The sequence below is a fragment of the Lissotriton helveticus genome, chromosome 8 (assembly GCF_964261635.1).
Source record: "Lissotriton helveticus chromosome 8, aLisHel1.1, whole genome shotgun sequence".
In the NCBI taxonomy this organism is placed as follows: domain Eukaryota; kingdom Metazoa; phylum Chordata; class Amphibia; order Caudata; family Salamandridae; genus Lissotriton; species Lissotriton helveticus.
Genome location: NC_136069.1, coordinates 1,120,949,007 through 1,120,972,814, shown reverse-complemented (window position 1 = coordinate 1,120,972,814; position 23,808 = coordinate 1,120,949,007). Strand labels below are relative to the sequence as shown.

Here is a 23,808-nt window from a genome sequence, read left to right as displayed (position 1 = left end):
CTGGATCTCAAGAATCTTCTCATTCAGGTTTTGACTTTCTCGCGGTACCATTGGCAAGCAATCACGGATACCTTCTAAGGCGTGGTGTGGGGCAATTTGGACATGTGCAGAAAACATGTATAAGGCACAAAGCAAATACAAAATCCGGTCAGTATTATGACTTCACCCTAAATAGAAGGCTCTATTCACAGTTATGGTTTGACAGTATAATGAAATTATGTTTCTATTTAGTCTCACAGTCATTGTAAATAAGGAGAGGATGACTTTCGCAGCTTAGCAGGGGGCATCCTTTGAGCTTAGATACATTAGCGGTGTCATACAAATGTGGTTTCTGGCTAACATTACAAACTCAGAGAATTCTGTGTGATCAATAGTTACGAGTTGTGCTGAACCCATGTGCCGAGTTTGTCTCTGATGGACATAGGCTGGTGTTCTACAGGCAGCTGCATGCAGTTAATTTTTTTACTGATGTCGGACAGCATGCAGGTGGATCGTGGTAAGTCCACCTGAACTTGCACTTGTCCGGTACTCGCATAGCCTTGGTCCTTCATGACAGACAGCACCACAGCTGAATGCCATATTGCTTGGGTGAACAATCAAGGCGTGTGAGGCCTCATGCGAGAGAAAACTTTCTAGGTTGGTAAGGAACGTCCAGGGCACCATGGAGGATTTTTTGTGTTGATATGGTGCACAGAAATTTCAGGGGGAAGGAATATCAGTTTACGCTAATGATGACAGTATCTGCTCTTGATATTGTCTTGGGTTGGGCTTCGTTGAAGCATGGGTCTCCAATCTTACCTGTATGCTTCAAGCTATGATCCCGTTTGCAGGTGCACGAGTAGCTGGGGCATAGCGCTAGGCCTGAGAAATCATGTTCGTAGCATGCAAAGTTCCAGTCCTCAGCAAGACGTTTCTCCTCATTTCAGATCTGGTTCCGAATCACGATGAAGGATAGTTAATCTTGCTGTCCCTGCAGTCCTCTCTGGGAGTAAAAGTGAACACGTTTCTTGGCTCACAGGACTTATATTCTCAGACAGTAAAATGGGGTGGACTCAAACAACCACTCATGATGGGAGCAGCAGTTGAATATTTAGTGCCTTTCAAAGTGCATCTTGCTTAAACATGAGTTCATTCACCTAGAAACGAACATCCCAACATGTTCTAAAAGCCTAGGTTCATTGGTTATGCCAGATAGTCCTTTATTTTACCACGTTCCGAGGATTAAACTCAGTGTTTCAACCAAATAGACATTTGTTGCTGAACCTCAATTCGCTTTTTCCAGAGTTGACCACAGTGGATGGTGACCAGCATTTTTAGCTCATTTATCTATTTGAGGGGCAGTTTAGGCATTGCTATTGGCCAGAGTCTTTTTGAAGGCGATAGTTCCTTGTACAATGGCCTGACCAGCCTCAAGTAATCTGAACCAGTGGGGGTAAGCACAATGAATTTCTTCCTGCTTAATTGTTATATTTAGCAATCAAAACCAAGCTCACAGCAACCTGTCTACATAGACCTAGAAAGGGAAGTTGGGAGGGCCAGCATCTCAGGAAACATGGGAAAAATCACTCTCTGTATTAGGAAATCTCAAATCAGGGGTACCCCAACCCTCAGGTACACCTCTTTTAATTTAGACATACACAAATTCTCACACTGTGGAACAGAGAAAGAGGAGATTGAGGGTTTCCAGTCGTACCCGACTACACTCTTTGTTGCCGGACGGGACAAAAGGCATCCATTTCAGCTGAGATGACTACAAAAAGATCTGTAGCCAATGATTATGTTGTCGGCTGACATCTTCCTTTAGTAGTTTGTGGTCTAGGTACAGGGACGGCCCTTCTGGGTCAGTCCATCTCCGTTAGAGTACAGTACTATGCGTGAGCCCTAAAGACTGTGGAATCTTAGGAAGTGTAGCACTTTAGTCTCACAAAAAATCCGAGAAGCACAGAGCGAATTCACCTAACTAGAAGGCTAAACAGTACGAGGATCCTCCTAGGTAGGTTCAGTGAATGTATAATTCATTATGCTTGAAAATGGAAATGCAGGGCTTAATCTTAACCAAGTTTCTGCGATTAGTCTGCCTATCTAATTTCTCCATTAATATCTTGATGCCCATCCTTTCTAGAAAATACTACTTCCCCGATACCTATGTTTACCTTGAATTTCATTTTGCATTTTCACCTCTCCTGAAATAAACTAGCCACTCCCATAAACAAAACCACCCCAAGACGTTCACTATTAGGGTTCGACAGACCTTCTGTCAGTCATTAGGGACCATAACTTCTTTTAGTCAGGTTAACATTAAAGGATGTCTACATCTTAAGAGCTGTAGCCCTAAACCATGAGATATTAGGTCTTGAATGGCTTAGCTCCCTCTACCATGATCAAAGCTAACTTGCCTCTAACTTCACAATGGAGAGAGAATCCTTCTCATCTCAGGAGAGGACAGAATCTGGACTTTGGAATGTAGTAATCTTATTTCAACCCCCCCCACCCCCAGCCGTGGGTGATAGCCAGAATTAAATATAAGGATTCTGTGTTGTAGCTGCAATGTTTCAAGTGCATACCAGCGCGCCCAACCTTTGCCATGCCACACTCATTCTACCCATGTCCCTCTAAGGATCTTCAACGTAGATGCACAAGGGCTGATCTCATTGCTAGAGGTCCGAACATAAGGATGTAGTCATGCAAAACCTCTTTGCAAAAAAGACATGTGGGTCTCCCTAAGGCTAATCACACCATTGAGCTCAACTGCCTGGTTGTTGCATCAATACAAATCGTTATTTGCTCTCCTCCTTCAATTTCCAACTTACAAAACCTTTATCATTTTTCCCCATTCTAGACTATGGCAAAACTCTATGCCTGGAGCCCTAAAGGGTTGAAGTTTAGTACATAAAAATGATCCGAACCAGCAATAAGGGTGTGTGCCGACGTTTTGTCTTTTTTCCACACCATCCTTCTTTCACCCCCCTGTAGGATGCAGTGAAGTTCATGAGCTTGTTTTATATGTTTTATTGCATTTTATGGTCTTATGAAAGGCAAGGAAGGCCAAAAAGGGTGTAAGTGCACCACCAGGGCCGGCGCTAGAGTGATGCGACCGGTGCAGCTGCACCTGGTGCTGACCACGTGGGTGCTGTGACATGAAATAGCACCGGTTTAAAAAGCACCTGCAGCATAGTTCATTGTGTGTCCAGCAGTTTTCAAGCGGCAATAAAAATGTCAAGACAACTCTGGTGATTTATGTTCAAGCTGGAGAGAGATCGAAGTTTTTTCTAGTGGCAGCTTCTACTCATGATAAAATAGTGCAAAGGGTTAATATGCATGCTGCAAAGAACGTGGACCATGCAGATCGCAGAACTGTATTTTATGTGGATCGCTCAGCAGGTTACTGCTTTTGTCATAGAGATCCTTTTGTTGCAGTTCATAAGTTACAACCCTAGTATAGATATGAACTGTCATCAAAGAGCTGCATGCAAAAACTTCAAGGTATAGGTTAGAACGTTATGTTTCTCGCCAGTCTTTCATTGTCCTACTGTTGCTAAAAAAAGAGTTCATTTGGGCAGAAACAGATTCTTAATAGTAAAGCCAAACACTGTGGTATGTTTTAAATCCTGCGATTGTACTTTTCCAGGTCAAACACTCTTCAAATATTCTGCCTACTGGCATCAGTGACGCGTGACTCCTACACCTTGTAGCCCTCATTGTCTTATGTAACATTTCTTGAACACTGATTTTCACACATATGTTTCATTGGCTCTGTATAATGTGTGTGTGATGTAAAGTGCTCTGACACACTACCCTGGTATGAGGATAGATATACAATAAATGAAATATATCATAGCGAGGGTCTGTGGAGAGATGAAGGGAGTGTGGTGGTGAGGGAATTCATGGAGTAAGATGTTTTTGGACGGCACCAACCAAGATTGTCCCCCTGGGCACCACCAGTGCTAAAGTCAGCTCTGCAGGGTTGGTGCAAGGAAAATGGGTGGGAACGGTAACAGTGGATCACACACACAGGTTAAAATGAAGGCTGCAGTGAGGTTTTTGAGTGAAAGCTAGACAGTTTTGTGAGGCATTAAAACCGCCCTGTTTTGCAGTCATAGTTCTTCATCCAGTCAGCACTGGGGCAGATAATAGACACATTTTGTGGAGATAGTAATCCCTAGAGGTGTCTCAGAAATCTGGCTTACCTACAGAAATGAGGGCTTTATATACAGGTTTTCTTGTGAAGAAAATTATTGAAACTTGAAAGCCAGCATTGTGTGAGGATTATAACAATGAATCACATTTAAATGTTATATAACCTACCATCATAGCACCAACCCACTACATGAATATTGCATTCCTCTTCTGGCCAATGTCATCTGGAAGTGTTAGAATAAACTGGTTGCATAATGAGCCCAGAACCATTGTGAATGAATGCAATACACTGTGTTAGAAGGAAGAACCTTGAGATTGTACCAAGAGGCTTCCTCTAGCAAGTTCTTTGAGAATGATATGTCATACAGAAATAAATAGTTCATGTCTTTCTGCATTTATTGTCAAGCGAGAAATATAAACACTGTGATTCAGCATCCATTTTAAACAAGATGGTTCTGAGGCTTAGCTGAGTCCCTGTCAAATCTAAGGCAGAAAACACACTTTAACACATTATAAAGATTTAGTTTCAATTGCAATAGCTCTATGTGAATATACACACGTGAATTCAAGTGTAGAGCAATTAACATTAATGCACATTTTAGTTCAGAAGCACAAATGCACCCTCAATATCCTCCCTCTGATGAGTACACCATCTCTAAACGCCACTTAATTTACAATACACTATGCATCCCTTTCTGTCTCCTGCCTATCGATTCTTCCAGTGTCTTAAGGTAGTCGGGCACGTGCCATGACATCTCCCACCTCTATTTCTTCTCTCTTCATTGTAGACATCTTTGTCTCATTCTTGCACCTACAAGTTGGACCCTTTATTAAATTGCTCAATTCAAAGAATTCAAACAAAAGAAACCAGGGGCTAGTAGAACACGCAGCATGCCTCCCTCCAAGCCATCAAACCATTCGCCAATGTTTCTAAAGTCCTTTCTAATTTCACCAAACCAGGAACTCACTGATTCGTACAAACCATATTCTTCAAAAGCTTTTGCTTCACACGCAGTGTTATTAATATTACTCGCATATGCATTAATAAGTTTACGGTTATATAGGATTAAGATACAGCACTCTCTTGCTCTCAGAACCCCACAAACTCCACTTTCCTTCGCTAGAAGGATGTGCGGTGCACAGCATTTCTGAATAATCCTAGCACGCATTGCAATTAATTCTTTATTTATCTGGGTTAATACTCTGGCAGTATAAGAAGCAAGGCGATCTACAAGCATACCTAATCGTCTCATTTTCACATCATTCATAGCCACTACAATAGATGGAATCATTGTCTAACATAATTTGCCCTAATCCACTTTTTATTCTCTTCAAATTGACAGCATGTCTAATCTCATTTACATAATAAACCCTTGGTAGTACCAAAGCAAGGTAGAAATTACCCACCCAATTATGAGGCAGGTTAAATTAAGCAGTCTTACCACACACATAGTATATTCCTCTAAATATTGGCTCTTCATTAACCAAAAACTCACCATTGACAACATACCTCCTTTCACACTCAACTGTCTCCAACAAACTCCCTTGATCTAGTTCCCATAGATCCTTGTCAGACAATTATTATTATTAATATTATTCTCCAGTATTAGGGGTGTCTTTCATAGATTCACATGCCTGAATCATTCCCCGTCGTCGGAGTGGGAGTCCCACGGTACATAAAAAAGCAATAAAATGCTATAAATATATAGTAATACCAATAGAAATGAACCAGGAAGTAAAACAGCCAATGGTACAGTAGGCAAAAACTTCCACATCTATGACTCTCATAGTCATTTTGTATAGTCCAAACTACAGCCAATCAGGCGCCAGCACCCACCAGAATGTTCTCCCCAGAGGCTCAGGCTCTCAGATTTTCTACCGCACGTCGTGTGAAGGGAGTCTCCCTGAGCTCTGCTCAGTTTTCTAACTTCTAACTTCATCTGTGTCTTCTCTTCAGGATGTCTTCAAAGAAATCTCTCTTTAGAGCCTGTGACTGCTGTGGTAAGCCTCGGCTTTTTGAGAAAGATCCACACAAAAAGTGTATCTATTGTCTCTACCCAGATCACCAGGCCTCTGATTGTAAGATCTGCAGAACTATGCCTCAGAAGACTCTCAGAGATAGAGAGGGTCGTTTACTGCTGTGGTTGAAGAGGCTAAAGGATTCTTCTAATCCTGTTTCTGAGGTAGGCAGTGTCACCTCTGCTTCCACTTCAGCCTCCAGGAAGAGATCTGCGCCTGAGGGAATGTCATCTCCCAAGGCTAAACTGCCTAAAAAACAACCACCTGCTAAAGGACTGGATCAGCCTTCCACTTCTCAGGCTGTCCCCACCTCCAGGGGCATGGAAGGCGCTTCTGCTTCCTCAAAGGGGAAAAAACTCAAGCTTCCCCTATCTTCTGACAGGATGTTACCACAGAATTCATCTCCGCCTCCTGTGAAGTCTTCTTCAGCTTCTTCGTCGACGAGAACAACGACTTCAGTGACATCTACGGTAACATTTTCATCTCCTAAACCTAGTATGGTTATGTCCTCGTCTACGGCGTCTCCAACGATGGTTTTTGTTTCTGTGAGGCCTATTTCGTCGACGTCCGTCGTCGACGCCTCGTCGTCGACGCCTTTAAAGGCTTTACCGCCGACGAAAAAGACTCCGTCGACGAGCTCGTCGTCAGGCTCTACGCCGTCGACGAAAATAACACCGTCGACGAAGAGTGACTCGTCCACGAAGACGGTCCCGTCGACGAAGAGTGTCCCGTCGACGAAGGGTGTCCCGTCGACGAAGGGTGTCCCGTCGACGAAGAGTGTCCCGTCGACGAAGAGTGTCCCGTCGACGAAGAGTGTCCCGTCGACGAAGAGTGTCCCGTCGACGAAGAGTGTCCCGTCGACGAAGAGTGTCCCGTCGACGAAGAGTATCCCGTCGACGATGGGTGTCCCGTCGACGAAAACTGTCCCGTCGACGAAGACTGTCCCGTCGACGACGAGTGTCCCGTCGACGAAAGGTGTCCCGTCGACGACGAGTGTCCCGTCGACGACGGCTATTCCGTTGCCGAAAATTGTCCCGTCGACGAGAGGTGATCCGTCGACGACAAATCCATCGGAGTTAACCCTCCGACGACGCCGCAGTTATCCTCATGCACGGCACTACAGGTGTGGTCTCCGTCGACGGTGTTTTTAACACCACGCCAAGCAGCAGAACAACTGCGCAACACTGTAATGAGGCTTTCACCCCTTCGTGTTTCACCTCATAAGGTGTCCTCTGAAGTCCCAGACCAACTGCTGGATTCTGACATTGACAATGAGATGGTCCAGAATACTTTTGGACAAGCCACTAGTCCATCGGAGTTACATATTAAACTTCAAGATGATGAATATGAGGATTCTCACTCTCCTGCTGAGGTATCAATGCCTGTGAGTACCCCTGTTGCTCAAGTGCCTTTGGATTTAATATCCAACTTACAATTTATGCTGGACGATTACTATCGGAGGTTTCCCCCTTCGGAATCGGCAGGTTCTGGACAAGCAACTCCAACTTCGGAAACGCCTCCACCCGTGCTCCCATCGGTGTGTCCACCTTCACACCCACAACCTGCTCACGAAGAGGACCCGCAATCCTCGGAAGATGACGACCAACGGGAAGAAGGAGAAGTGGATGATTTATCGGAGTGGGAGGACTATCAGGTCCAATCTCCTTCAACATCTCCTCAGACTGCGTCGGCCTCCCCTCCTGTTGATGTCGCAAATTTTCACTTGCTGATGGAGCGTGCAACCGCACGTTTTCATATGAAAATGGAGCATACTCAACAAGAATGTTTCCTTTACGATTTTAAAGATCAGCCCAGGCGACAAATTAGGACAATACCCATTGTGGAATTCATCTGGAAGGAAGGTGTTAAGGTGATGTCAACGCCGGCTTCCATTCCTCCAGTCTTGCCAAGAATTGATAAGAAATATAAAGCTCCAGACAAGACGCCTGCCTGTCTCATTGGACAAGCAAAACTTGACTCGGTAATTGTCCAGGCGGCTCAGAAAAGGGCCAGAAATCCGTCCTCTGCAGTTACGGCGCCGCCGGATAGAGATGGCAGACGCCTAGACTCAATAGGAAAACGAGTTTCCACCATGGCTGCAACGACTGTCCGTGCTGCCAACGCATTAGCCATCTTAGGCCGATACGACCGTCAAATGTGGTCTGACATCTCACCATTTATCGATCTACTCCCTGAGCCATCTAAGGCGGAGGCACTCCAAATTCTCCATGAAGGTCAAAGGACCTCTGAAGAGATAATTGATTCAGCTATTGATGTGGCATCTACAGGTTTTCGCCAATTAGCAGGGGCTGCGGTTCTACGTAGACAGGGGTGGTTACGTTCCACTGCCTTCAGACAGGAAGTACAAAACCGAGTTCTAGACATGCCATTTGATGGCGAATATTTATTCGGCCCCAAGGTAGAGGAGGCCTTACAGACTATCAAGAAGGATACCGAAACGGCCAGATCCTTAGGCACTCTTCAATTTCACAAGCCGCCCTTTCGAGGAGCGAGAGGACGAGGAACGTCCTTCAATAGAGGTGGATACCAGCAACAACATCAACAATCCTCATACCGTCAGGGTAATCAGCGCTACCAAACTCAGCGCTACCAGTCTTATGGGCAGAAAAGATCTCAATACACCCCAAACAGGGGTAAGGCTACCTACCGCGGCAAGGACAAGCGACAATGAAATTTTTCACCTGCCACCACCGTCTTTCCACCCTCTCAAAAGACTTGGCGGAAGAATATCCAAATTTTACTCCAATTGGCAGTCGATAACAACGGACAAATGGGTCCTGGATATTGTCGCCAGGGGCCATGCCCTAGAATTCGAAAAATTTCCCCCAAATGTACCGCCAAAGGGCCCGCCTCCAGCTCACCTGAAGGAGCTGCTTACCCAAATCAAAATGATGATACAAAAAGGAGCTATCGAGAGCGTTCCTCAGAGGATGAGAGGACTAGGATTTTACTCCAGGTTCTTCCTGATCAGAAAGAAGACCGGGGAGTGGCGCCCGATCCTCGATCTTCGTGCATTAAACAAGTATCTAAGGAAATTAACATTCCGGATGCTCTCTCTTCAAGAAATTTTGCATCTTCTAACAGCAGGAGATTGCATGGTCACCCTAGACCTCCAAGATGCATATTTCCACATCCCCATCCTACCTCGCCACAGGAAATTCCTTCGCTTCAGGGTGGCTGGCAGGGACTACCAATTCAAAGTCCTTCCTTTTGGACTACGGTCAGCTCCAAGAGTTTTTACGAAAGTTTTAGCTCCAGTAGCTGCGCACCTCCGGCTGGAGGGAATACAAATTTTCCCATATCTGGACGATTGCCTTATAAAGGCCAATTCTCATGGCACCGTTCAACGTCACCTTCAACAGTGTCTCCACCTGTTTCAGTCTCTAGGCCTGACAATAAATTTCTCCAAATCCCAAATGCAATCGTCTCAAAGAATAGCATTCTTAGGAGCAATGTTGGACACTCACAAATGCAAAGCTTTCGTCTCCAAGGAGAGACAAATGAAAATAAGTCGGCTAGCACAAGATCTCATGCAAAGAAAGTCAGTTTCTGTCCGACTATACAAATCCTTTCTGGGGATGGCATCGGCTTGTATTCCATTACTTCCAAATTGCCGGCTTCAAATGAGGCCGCTTCAGGAGGAACTAGCCCTGCAATGGCAACAGGTTTCAGGCACTTTCGAGGACCTCATTCAAATCACACCACTCATGAAGGAGTCTCTTCTGTGGTGGACACAGAGGTGTCATCTCAGTCAGGGTCATGCGTTCCTTCAAGAACCACCAAGTCTCACCATCACTACAGACTCATCCCTCGAGGGCTGGGGGGCTCATCTGCAAGGCCTCACGATCAGTGGCAAATGGACTGTGCAACAGAAACTGTGGCACATCAATCGTTTGGAACTGAGAGCCATTTTTCTTGCCCTCAAGGCGTTTTGTGCCATCATTCAGAACACCAATGTGTTGATAAGAACAGACAACACAACAAGTATGCACTACGTCAACAAACAGGGAGGAACTCGATCTCTTCTCCTGTCTCAAGAGGCGCAGGAATTATGGACATGGGCTCTTCACCACAATGTACAGTTACATGCGGTGCATGTTCCGGGAACGGAAAACGTCCTTGCGGATGCACTCAGCAGGACAACAATCACCAACCACGAATGGGAGCTTCACCAGAACACAGTGGACCACATCTTTCATCAGTGGGGTTGGCCAGACCTGGACCTATTTGCGACAAGTACCAACAGCAAATGCCTGAGCTTCGCCAGCTGGCACCCCCACAAGAATTCTCTGGGGAATGCATTCTCCATCGATTGGTCCCTGAGGTTTGCGTACGCTTTCCCACCGATTCCGTTAGTCCCCAAGGTTCTGCGGAAGATGAGGAAGGAACCTTGCCGACTGATCCTGATCGCGCCCAGATGGCCGCGCCAGTATTGGTTTACGGAGCTCCTCCTACTATCAGAGAGCAAACCAATTCAGTTACATCCAATCCCGAACTTGCTCAGTGTTCAGGAAGGTCAAGTCTTCCATCCGGACCCAGCATCGCTGAGATTAGCGGCTTGGCTCCTGAACACCATGAGTTTGCACACTTGAACATCCCGGCAGACTGTAAAGAGGTGTTGGCCAAAGCTAGAGCACCCGCAACCATCAAGACTTACAGTCTCAAATGGAAACGCTTCTGTATCTGGTGCCGTTCAGCAGGTGTTCACCCTTTTTTGGCAAAGCCTGAGGAAATTCTTCCTTTTTTCTTGCAGTTGGCACGAACAGGTCTGTCCCATGCTACTTTAAAGGTATTTCTGGCTGCAATATCCAGATATTGACAGGATGGGTCCAATTCTCTGTATTCAGCAAGAATTATCCAACAGTTCTTTAAAGGCCTCTTTAGACTGTTCCCTCCCGTACGTCGTCCACCTCCTTTGTGGCATCTGAATGTGGTCCTGGGTCAACTCATGCGTCACCCATTTGAGCCCATCCATCGAGCTGACTTGAAGTATCTTTCGTGGAAGGTATCACTGCTTTTAGCCTTAACATCCGCCAAGAGAGTTAGTGATATCCAAGCTTTCACTGTTCATCATCCTTTCCTCCAATTCACTAGCGATTCTGTCATACTTCGCACAAATCCCAAATACATTCCTAAAGTACCTTCGGATTTTCATCTGAACGAACCTGTTGTTCTTAAATCATTTTTTCCAGACCCGCAAACTCCTGCGGAAAGAGCTTTACACTCGCTTGACATTAGAAGATGTCTTAAATTCTATCTACAAAGAACTTCTACTGTACGCACCTCTGACCAGTTGTTCATTACCTACGGTGCGATTCGTAAAGGGCAGGCAGTATCAAAACAGACTATTGCAAGATGGATATCTGCTGCCATTGCCTTTTGCCATGCACAGGCTGGGAGACCTCTACCATCTGCGCCCAGAGCGCACTCTACAAGAGCAGTCTCCTCATCTACGGCCTTATTTGCTGGAGTCCCTCTTCAGCAGATCTGCAAAGCGGCTACTTGGGCGAGTCGCCATACCTTTACCAGACATTACTGTCTAGAATCCATCAGCGAGGCTGATACTTCTGTGGGTCGAGCTGTTCTACGGAATCTGTTTCATTAAGGTGAGCCTCTGTTTCCCACCTCCTTGTTTTCTGCTGTCAGACGCTTCTTATGTTATGTTTTCACATATTTTCATGATTGCATTATGTTATGCTTTATATGATATGTGTATATTCACTTTGCATTGTTATTTGCATTACTAGCTGACAAGCTGGGTGTTATGAGCGTCTGTTCAGCAAAGATATGTACTGCTAGCTACTCTGATTCAGGCATGTGAATCTATGAAAGACACCCCTAATACTGGAGAAGAACAATAGTTACTTACCTGTAATCTGTGGTTCTCAAGTATTGGTGTCTTTCATAGATTCACATGCAACCCGCCCACCTCCCCTCAGAGGCTTTCTAGGCTATTATGGTTTACCCTCACTCCATGCGAGAAAATCTGAGAGCCTGAGCCTCTGGGGAGAACATTCTGGTGGGTGCTGGCGCCTGATTGTCTGTAGTTTGGACTATACAAAATGACTGAGAGTCATAGATGTGGAAGTTTTTGCCTACTGTACCATTGGCTGTTTTACTTCCTGGTTCATTTCTATTGGTATTACTATATATTTATAGCATTTTATTGCTTTTTTATGTACCGTGGGACTCCCACTCCGACGACGGGGAATGATTCAGGCATGTGAATCTATGAAAGACACCAATACTGGAGAACCACAGATTACAGGTAAGTAACTATTGTTCTTATAATTACACTTGTTAAGCGCGCAGCTACCCGGAGGTTTCCCGGCGCTAAGGCAAACAGAACGGTATACAAGATGAGAGGAGCATCAGACCAGCAGATTACGTATTAAATAGCCAGGTCTTGATTCCTTTACGGAAGGTCAAGAAGCACATTTCAGAACGCAGAGGTAGGGGTAGGGAGTTCCAAAGAGAGGGTGCTAACAGGGAGAACGAACGGCCTCCCATTTTAGCTCTCTTGACACGCGGTATCTTAAATTTATTCTGGGTGGATGACCTAAGTGTGCGAGGGGGGACATATTGCTGCACTAGAACAGATAGGTAGTGTGGAGCTCTTCCAGTCATGATTTTGTGCATGATACATAAAGCCTTAAATTTGACCCTGCTCTCAATTCGCAGCCAATGCAGTTTACGCATGTGAGACGTGGCCGATGTTCTGGCAGTGAGGTTACAAATAAGGCGAACAGCCATATTTTGTACCACCTGGTACTTCCTAGTTACCTCCTTACAGGCACCCAAGAGTAAGATGTTCCCATAGTCCAGGCGTGAGGTGACAAGAGCCTGGACTACGGTCCTCGGGGTGTCGGCAGGCAGCATCCACGTGATTTTCCTCAGCCACCTGATGATGGTAGTACAGGTGGCGGAGACTTTCACGACGTATTGCTTGAAGGACAGTTGATTGTCAAGGAGGACCCCCAGATTACGAGCAGTCGTAGTTGGGGTAGGAAGAGGACCCATCTCCTGCGGCCAATGTTGTGGGCCCCAGAGCGAGGTGTCAGAGCCAAACAGGAGCAGTTCTGTTTTGTCCCCATTCAGTTTTAATTTGTGCTCAAGCATCCATGCAGATATTTGTCGTAGTCCAATTTGAAGGGAAGAAGAGGGGCAATTTTTGTTGGTGGAGAGTGAATAGATGACTTGAGTGTCATCGGCATAAGAGTAAATTGTGAGACCTGCCTGTTCCGCCAGAAAAGCAAGAGGTCTCACATACAAATTAAAGAAAAGGGGACTAAGGATAGACCCTTGTGGAACACCGTGCTTAGAGGGGAAAATTGATGAAACAGATGTAGAAGAAAAAACTTGAAACGTGCGATCAGAAAGGAAATTAGCAATCCAGGCCAGGGCGGAACCACCGACACCCACAGATTTCAAGGTGGACAACAGGATGGAGTGGGAGACGGTGTCAAATGCGGCACTCAAATCAAGTAATATGAGTGCCACTGTCTCCCCATTGTCCACCTTTTGTCTAATGGATTCGGACACTCCAAGAAGAGTGGTTTCAGTAGAGAAACCAGCCCTGAACCCGGATTGAGAACCATGAAGAAGATTAGAGGATTCGACGTGAGAATTGAGCAAAGAATTAACGTGTTTCTCTAAGATTTTAGAAAAACATGGAAGCAAAGAAATAGGGCGAAAGTTAGATGGGTTGTTGGAATCTGCATTGACCTTTTTTAATAATGGAACCACCATAGCGTGCTTCCATTCATTGGGAACGATAGCTTCAGTTAGAGACGCGTTCAGAACCTGCAGAATGATATGAAGTAGGGATGGATCCAAGGAGCTCAGAACTTGTGGAGGCATTGGGTCAAGGGGGGAACCGGATTTAATGTCTTGCAGATACTTTTTTAAAAGTGTAGGGGAGACAGGATCCCAAGCGTGCAGAAGGGGAATAGCGGAAGTGGAGCAAGGGGTAGTAGCCGGAGGGGGAGTGCATAAGGTTGGATCAGGGTTAGTGAACACAACGGGAGTAGAATTAAAAGTATCATAGATTTTATCAATCTTCTCAGCGAAGAAATTGGCTAAAACCTCACACTGGGCAGTGTCCAGACAGGGGTCTTTAGGTACAGTAGACGCACCTGAAAGCTCTTTTACTATTTTAAACAGGGCCTTGGGTCTATTTTGCGCCATAAGAATAGTGGTATTGGCAAAATTGGCTCTGGCGGTGTCACAAGCCGAGTGATAAGCTTTAAGGGCAACCTTATATTTTAATTTCTGATCAGAATTATAATTGGAGCGCCAAATGCGTTCCAATTTTTTACAATTGGATTTTTCTTGGCGAAGGGCGTCAGTAAACCATGGCGCTGGTGGGTGATGGATTTGAGGTTTATTTTTTTGAGTCGTTGTCAACCACCGTCTGACAGTAGGTAGCTCTTTAGTAGTTATACTGGAAGACGTAGGTTTTGAGTTAGCAAGAAGGGAGTTAAGTTTGTCTATGTCTAGACGTTTCCAGTTCCTGCTGGCTTTGTGAGGAAGAGCGGGGTTAGAGGATTTAACCATTGTTGTTTTAATTGAGAAATTGACAATGAAATGGTCAGACCAAATGACCGGCGTTGAAGATTGGTAGGAAATGCCAGTGAGGTTGGAGATGATGGGGTCCAAAAGATTACCGGCTTTGTGAGTGGGGTCGAAATTATGCAAGTGAAGGTCTAAAGCTGCAAGATCCTGTAAGAGGCGTGTAGAGATAGCACACGACGCAGAGTTAAAATGGATGTTTAAGTCACCGACGATGATAAAATTAGTTGATTGCGCCAAGAATGGGGCAATGAGTTCAGGGAGGGAGGAAGCCCAATTACTAGCAGAACCCGGCGGGCGATAGATCAGCGTGCCGGTTAAGGTAAAATGAGGAGTGAGTAAGAGTTTAAACAAACCCGCCTCACAGTTTGGGAAATCGAGATCTTCCCATTTACAGGAGAATTCTCTCTTGAAATGATGGCGATTCCCCCGCCATCTTTAAGAACCCGGTTCCGCCCAATGTAGGTGTAATCATTGGGGAGAGCCATGGCGATGTCAGGGCCAGAGCTATCATTTAACCAGGTTTCAGTGACGAACATGGCAGCTGGACTAGCTGTCTCCAAAAGGTCAAAAATATCTCTCTTGTGTTTCGAGAGAGATCGACAATTGATACTAATAAACTTTAAAAAAGGACAGGGATTAGGCGAAGTAAGGGGGGGAGTGTGACTTTGGGATGGAATATTCCAAAAGGTAGAAGACATACAGTCTAAACTTGAAACGGAAGATTCCAATGAAAGGCTGCAATTTGGGCACGAGGTGGGAGCATTATGACAGTTATAAACAATATTCGAGGAACAAGAAGGCCCCCGTAACCGCAGTAAGGCAGTACGAGAGTAGGTTACATAATCGTGGGCAGGGGAACTGGGCCCTGGGCCCGTGCTGGCGCGGACGGGCGCAGACGGGCTTAACTCTGGCGCAACTCCGGCGCGCCACCGGCGCGCCCGCTGCGCGGCCGCATAGGGGACGTTTAAATAGGCACGTGACTCAGGAGGTGGGAGGAGCCAACAGGGCGGGAGGAGTGAGTTTTAAAAAAGTGGATGGCGTCCAGCGCTAGCAGTCAGCGGGACGAAGGGCTGCTCTTCAGTCAGCACAGGAGGAAGGTAATTAAAAGTAAAATGCAGCGCCCAGCGCGCGCGAGCCCTCTGCCACAGGGCTGCTCGTCTGTTCACCAACAGAAAAAGGGGCGTGGCCTAAATAGGCACGTGACTCAGGAGGTGGGAGGAGCCAACAGGGCGGGAGGAGTGAGTTTTAAAAAAGTGGATGGCGTCCAGCGCTAGCAGTCAGCGGGACGAAGGGCTGCTCTTCAGTCAGCAGAGGAGGAAGGTAATTAAAAGTAAAATGCAGCGCCCAGCGCGCGCAAGCCCTCTGCCACAGGGCTGCTCGTCTGTTCACCAACAGAAAAAGGGGCGTGGCCTAAATAGGCACGTGACTCAGGAGGTGGGAGGAGCCAACAGGGCGGGAGGAGTGAGGTTTAAAAAAGTGGATGGCGTCCAGCGCTAGCAGTCAGCGGGACGAAGGGCTGCTCTTCAGTCAGCAGAGGAGGAAGGTAATTAAAAGTAAAATGCAGCGCCCAGCGCGCGCGAGCCCTCTGCCACAGGGCTGCTCGTCTGTTCACCAACAGAAAAGGGGGCGTGGCCTAAATAGGCACGTGACTCAGGAGGTGGGAGGAGCCAACAGGGCGGGAGGAGTGAGTTTTAAAAAAGTGGATGGCGTCCAGCGCTAGCAGTCAGCGGGACGAAGGGCTGCTCTTCAGTCAGCAGAGGAGGAAGGTAATTAAAAGTAAAATGCAGCGCCCAGCGCGCGCGAGCCCTCTGCCACAGGGCTGCTCGTCTGTTCACCAACAGAAAAAGGGGCGTGGCCTAAATAGGCACGTGACTCAGGAGGTGGGAGGAGCCAACAGGGCGGGAGGAGTGAGTTTTAAAAAAGTGGATGGCGTCCAGCGCTAGCAGTCAGCGGGACGAAGGGCTGCTCTTCAGTCAGCAGAGGAGGAAGGTAATTAAAAGTAAAATGCAGCGCCCAGCGCGCGCAAGCCCTCTGCCACAGGGCTGCTCGTCTGCTCGGCTAATCAACTGTGCTCTCATGCTCCATTCTCAGTCTGAGATGCAAATTCGAATTTCATAATTTCTCTTCAGCTTCAATTTGTTCTTTAATCTCACTTGCATCTTTCCAATCCTTCGAGTTTTGTTCTCCTCTCCTTATATTCCCTACCAAACTTTCACTCCTTCTCACTCAGACTACATACATGCCCATTTTTAGTCCTATTACCATTCAATTAGTTTGTGCAACCTTCATCAGATATTTAGAATGCATTATATGATTACCAGATTTTTCAAAAACACAGTAAGTTCGTCCAGAGAAGCTTTGAAATCCGAAAGATGTGGCGAAAAAACTCTTGCTTACAGAAAACACTGACAAAAACTTTTCATGACAAACTATTAGTCCATACTAACTGAAAATAAACAGAACCTACTTCAGATGAGGAGGGGAAAATGTACACTCAAAACAGTCTTTAATGTTCAAAATTTTCATATACTCTAACAAATTTTAATACACATTTTCCCTCAAACTATCTGCTGTCCATTCCCTTTGTGTAAATCGCATGTATTTTATGTCATTATGTATAAGTAGTTAATTCACTTTGTGAAGGTGAGACCTATCCAACCGGAGAAATCAGACATAACATGAAGCCAACTAAAACTATTAGTGTTATTATCAAATAGAGTATACCAAATGTTGTGCTGTATTCCATGGTCTACTGAAGACCAAGAGTACAACAAAGTATAATATTTAGAGGTACAAAATTAGGAATTAAACGTTATTCTTTTTCAGTTCATAGAATTCAAGAACCCTGTTATCTTCTGGGTACCTGGGGTACAAAATAAAAATCAATACATTTCTGCAAAGTTCTACATTTTTAATTCAAAGTCATCAAGATTTAACAACAATTCACGGTAGAAAGCTGCCGATATCTCTTATGGGGAGAGCTGTGCTCTTCAAGATGATGTTGTTACCACGAATATTATACTTTATTCAAAACACCCCTTGTCCAATACGTGACAAATTCTTTAAAGACGTGTATAGTGAATTAAGAACACTACTGTGGGACGGTGGGGGTGCGATGGATTGCATTAGCCAAGTTACAAAAAGGAGTTTATGAGGGTGATCTGGCCATTCCGGATCTACAAAAGTATTACTGGGCCTCACACCTAATGGTAATCAATGAGTGGGTGTTTACGGATAGTAATGACCCGGCATACAGAGTGGATCACTGGGGGCCCGAGGACATCTAGGTGCGCTATATAGTCGGGGGAAGAAAGAAAACATGCCATCCCATACACAGATGGTAGTAAATATGTGGACGAAGGGCAATCGATTTTTGGGCTGGGCTAATAGACTGATATAACAGACCCCCTATGGGACAGTGATATGCTTCAGGAAGTAGGCAGACTACAGGGTTTCGGTAAATGGAAACTCATAGATATAGTGGGCCTAGGAGATGTGTGGCGGAGACAGTCCATGCCCACATTCCCTGATTTAAAGAAAGAGTATCAATTAGCAGATACAGAACACTACAGGTACTTACAGACGAAACACGCGCTGGGCAGGCACCTCAAGGAGGGGTAGGAGATTCCCTAATATAGCCCGCTTGAGGACAGATTAATACTAGATCCAATCCTGGAAAAAGCACTGTCATGCACATATAAGAACATTATCAATAATGCCCCGGACCTAGTCATAAAGCTAAGGGAATCCTGGGACTCTTACATGGGCCTGCTGGAGGATTATGACTGGGTGTAGGTAGTACAAAGCCATAGAGAGGTGGCGCTCAGGGCAAGGTTCAACTGAGAATCCTACACAGGTCTTACTCCACCAGTGTGCTCATGTTCAAGCTGGGGTGCAGACCCACGGAGAATTGACAGCGGGGATGTAATCAGGGGGGTACCTTCTTTCATATTATATGGGAATGCCCAATCATAAAGCGGTATTGGCAGGAGGTGACGTGGATATTGTCAGAGGTCGTGGGTCAGGAAGTTCCTATTGAAGCCAGGTGGCATGTGCTATGTATATCGGGGAAAAGACGTGGCCTAAATACCAAAAAATTGTGCTGCTAGTGGCTGCATTGGTGGCCAAAAGAAATATTGCCGGTGCCTGGGGAGCCATGCAACTGCCAACAGTGACACGATGGAAGATGGATATGGACTGGTGCTGTCCTGCTGAAAAAATAGTATTTGAAAGCAAGGGATGCCCCAAGAAATAGGAAAAAGTGTGGCAGCAATCGGAAATATACAGGGGCAACTGAGAGATACCTGATTGCTAAGAGTGGGAGGGGGTCAGGCCCGGACTGGCCGTTGTGGGCACCGGGCAATCCCCCGGTCGGCTGAAAGGGTGGGGGCCGGTTTTGGGCCCCGGGGGCCGTTTTTGTTTCAGAGCCGTTTTTGCAGCATAGCTGCAAAATCGGCCCTGTAACAAAATCGGCTGAAAAGCGGCCCTGGCAAAGCGCTCGCCCCATCCCGCCCGGGGGGCGGGGGGGCCGGCCGAGCACTTTGCCAGGGCCGGTTTTGGTTCCCAGTCCGGCCCTGGAGGCGGTGGTGGGAAAGGAGTGTATTGGGCTGGGAACCTGATTGAACTGTTGAATGTTACAAACATTTATATGTTACAGAATGTGTAGTACGGAGATGAAGATATATTAACGAGCATTGCCTATTGTGATGCTGTATATTGATACTGACGAATGTTTAATAAAAAGAAGTTTGAAAAATAAAAAGATTTACCAATTGAAGGTAGGTCTTCTTCTGGTTTGTCTTCAAAGATGAATTGGCAACAATTTGTCAAATCATATATTTCCTCATATGACTCTTCTTCCAACACAGATGCTAGACAGGTCCTCTCAGGTGGTGTGTTCTTTCTGTTAGACACTTTTTTTCTTATTAGTCTTTCAGCAACAGGCCCTTCACTCTCATTGTTCTCAGAAATAATTACAACTGTCTCTGCTTCTTCTCTGATTGATTCTGGTCTTTGAGTCACGGGGGTCCTTTGAGCCTGTGACTTGGTGATTGGTAATTTGCACATCGATATTCTGTATGCCATTTGCTTTTAACTTTTGCACTCTGACATCTGTATGCTAGTTGTTTTAACATTCGTACCTTTTAAAACACCCTTGCCTAAATCATTCCGTGATTACACGCCGACCTGCGGTGCCCGCCTGTGAGAGCAAACCCGCTGTTCTGTAAGGTCAGCGTTCTAGTTTCCCTCGCCCTGGCTACAAATAGCACGCAGGCACGACCACGTAACATGCGTCACAGGAATCCTTTGAGCCCGTGACTTGGTGATTGCTGCTTTTGCGTAATTTGCACATTGATATTCTGTATGCCATTTACTTCTTTTGCACTCTGACATCTGTATGCTAGTTGTTTTTACATTTGTTCTTTTTAAACAGTCTTGCCTAACTCGTTCCGTGATTACACACCGACCTGCAGTGCCCGCCTGTTAGAGCGAGCCCACCATTGTGTAAGGTCAACGTTCTAGTTTCCCTCGCCCTGGCTACAAATAGCACTCAGGCGCGACCGCGTGCAGCGGGCGCGCCAAAGGCAAGCCTGTCTGCGCCTGGAGTGTGCCTAGCGCCAGAACCACTGGCCTTTTGGGGCCCCACATCCTTACCAGTGAAAAACTAATTCAGCTCAGGAGAGCCGATTGCTGTGCCCCGGACGTTCTTGCATGGGATAAGCCTGGTGAGTTTAAGTGCACCAATTGTGGCTACTGTTTTGACCGCGCCTCTGGCTTGGTACAAGGCGCTAAGGACTCTGGGAAGGCGGGTTTGGGGAGGAAGATGGTAAAGACTGTCACTGGTCTGAATGATTCTCTGACTCCCACTGGTAATAACGGCCGCTAGACTAGAAGGGTCATGACACGGCCAGACCAGTCTCTTCAATGCATATTACTAAACACGCAATCTGTAATTAAAGTATCAGCTTGAATGCCTGATTCAGCTCACTAATCCTGACATAGTTTTTCTGACCGAGACTTGGTCTCAAGAGACCTCAGACCCTGACTGGAACACTGCCCTTCCACTAGGTTATGTAGTGGCTAGACATGACAGGACTGGTAACAAAGGAGGTGGAATAGTCATAATCCATTGAGGAAACTTAAAGGTGCAAACTGAGGTAATTACACTGCTCCCTGCGGAGGCGATGCGTTATTCTATCAATCTAAGCAACACCTCCACGTTCCAAGGTCTACTCATTTACCGGCCACCAGTTCCAAGAGCGGCTTTTGATCAAGCCCTTCAGACCTTACTAGAGTCATGTGTTGACTTTCCCTCCCTCACTATTTTGGGTGGTTTTAACTATCATCTGGAGCGTAGTAATAATTCAGACACAACCAAACTCCTTGACAATTTAGCAGCGTGTGGACTCACCCAAATAGTATCAGAAGCCACTTATCTAGCTGGCCACACTCTCGATGGGATCTTTACTAATAACCCCAATATTAACCTGACCAAAACTTCATTACTACCCCGGACAGACCACAGGGAAGTCTACTTTGACATCAAGATAAATCAGCTCCATAACCATCCCCAAGGAGACCATTCGCGATGAAAACGTGGCTGTGGAGTAAGATACAAGGCAATGATCTAGAACAGGCCCTTAACATGTGCCCACCCACTGTGGGTAGGGACAATGATGAATCAGTCCATCAATTTGACAACTGGATGCAAACAGCAGTCAATTGCATAGCGCCAGAAAATACTATCACAGTACAAAGAGGCCCAGCCACCTCGCCATGGTATGGCCCCGACCTCAAATGTATCAAGATCAAATGTAGGAAATGCAAATTAATTTGGAGATCAGACTACAGTAAAGAGCACAAATTGGCCTACAACTTATTGCTAGAACAATATAAAGAGGCAATTATTGAGGCCAAACATGCCTACGTTACTGCAAAAATTGAAGAGGCTAGCAATTCCCCTAAGGATCTATTAAAATTCATCCAACTGTTAGCCAAATCACTGCCGGCTAATCAGTGAAGCACTTTGTAATGAATTGGCTATATTTTTCCAAAACAAGGTGCAACTGATATACAACGATCTCCTAAATACGTCTGGTGTCGCGGATGGTTCTATTAGGCCAGCAGATGAGGAGAAGGTAGTTCACTGCCAGCTAACCAGATTCCGGGCGCTCGGGAGGATGGGAACAATCTCCTCTTATCCACCAAATCAGGATCTCCTAGCGATCCCTGCCCCACTGCTACTATGCACCTAGCTTCTGGGACAATTAGCACATATCTTACCCCCCTTCTAAACCAAGTCTTAGAGTCCGGTATTTATCCATGTGCCTGGAAAAAAGCGTCCATTGGGCCAATCTTTAAAAAAAACGGCCCTCGACCCCACTGAGACCAAAAATTACTGCCCAATCTCTGGGTTGCCGATAGCAGCCAAAATTCTTGAAAAGGCCGTTAACAAGGATTTAACTGTATATCCTGTGTATCTTGTCTCCAATAATCTGCTTGACTCCACTCAACATGGTTTCCGGTCATGCCACTCTACTGAGACCGCCCTGATTATAGCTACGGAGGAGATCCGCAGAAGTGATGGAAGGGGGAGACAGAGCGGTTCCGATCCTCCTTGTCCTATCGGCAGCATCCGACACGTGAACCACACGGTGTTAGTGCAGCGGCTGAAGGACGTAGGAATTGAGGACACCGCTCTGGTCCTTCTCTCCTCCTTTCTGGCGTCACAGGAGCAAAATATACATTGGGACAACTTAAGATTTGACACCTTTCAACTCCCGTGCGTAGTACCGCAGAGCTCTGCTCTGGCCTGACGCTTTTCAACATATACGTCACTCCGCTGGCCAGTCTTATCTATAAGCACGGCTTTACATTGGTCTCATACGCTGATGTTTCTCAGCTTGTAATATCGGTGTCCAATGAATCTGAGACCATTGCCAGTAGCTTCCACGCCTGCATGACAGAGATTATGACTTGGATGAGTCAAAACGTCCTTAAAATAAACACTGACATGACGGAGGTACTAGAGTTTGGCAAGGGCCAATCACTGTTGAACAAATCGTGGTGGCCGACAGAGGCAGGTGAATGCCCCCGCCCCACGGCTAAGGTTAAGAACTTAGGAGTTATCTTTCAAGATCAGCTTAGTTTTGCCGCCCAGGTCAACCGTCTGAATTCCTCCTGTTTCTTCTTATTCAAGAGCTTACAGAAGATTTTCCCTTTCATCCCTCGGGAACTTCGGAAAAACGTAGTAGTAGCCCTTTTTCTCTCAAAACTGGACTACTGCAATGGGCTTTTTATGGGCATTGACAAATCACATAGGATGAAATTGCAATCATTACAAAATGCTGCGGCACAACCGTTGCTGAACATCCCCAAGGGGCACTCTACCTCGGTGGTAATAAGAGCACTTCACTGGCTTCCTACACAGCAACAAGTGGAATTCAAGGCACTCTGCTTGGTGCACAAGCCGCTCTATGGAGGTGGTGCGGCGGAGATCCAGAAAGTGTTCTCTTGGTACACCCCCTCCAGAATGCTTAGATCCACTAATATGGGCCTCATCTACACTCCTAAAATTCGGAGAGCTAGATGGGACGGTCGAAGAATATCATTCTGTGCAGCTAGACTGTGGAACCAATTTTTTTAGGAAAACGCTGAAATCGTGGCTGTTTCATGCCGATTAAATCACCGGTTCTATGGCCCTTACATACTCCGTACACTCCTAGCACCAAAACACCTCGACATTCGAGCGCTTTAAAAATGTTTATCCTATCCTATCTAAAGTAGTCTTGTAATGCTTCTTTTTACTGACTCTGGCCACTGATCTCATTGTTGCACATTCTCGACTCCTGTGACTTCACTTGTGACTTCTGCTGTTTTCTCCACTCACTGCTGAAGTTGTACTTTGACCAGCAACTTGGCTCAATGTGAACCACTTTCGCTTACGAGCTATTGAGATTGGGATTTTCAGCTTAACTATTTAACAAACTAACAGTTGATATTTCTTCTTGTTGCTCATAATTTTTCAAACGTTTCTTCTCGATTTACAACTTGCTT

General features: G+C 45.9%; 1 protein-coding gene across 1 annotated transcript in view; it reads left to right on the top strand.

Annotated features, from left to right (window-relative positions):
• Positions 1 to 23,808, top strand: part of MRPS9 (mitochondrial ribosomal protein S9) — a 470,563-nt gene that overhangs the window by 408,185 nt on the left and 38,570 nt on the right. The gene's annotated exons all lie outside the window — the stretch shown is intronic.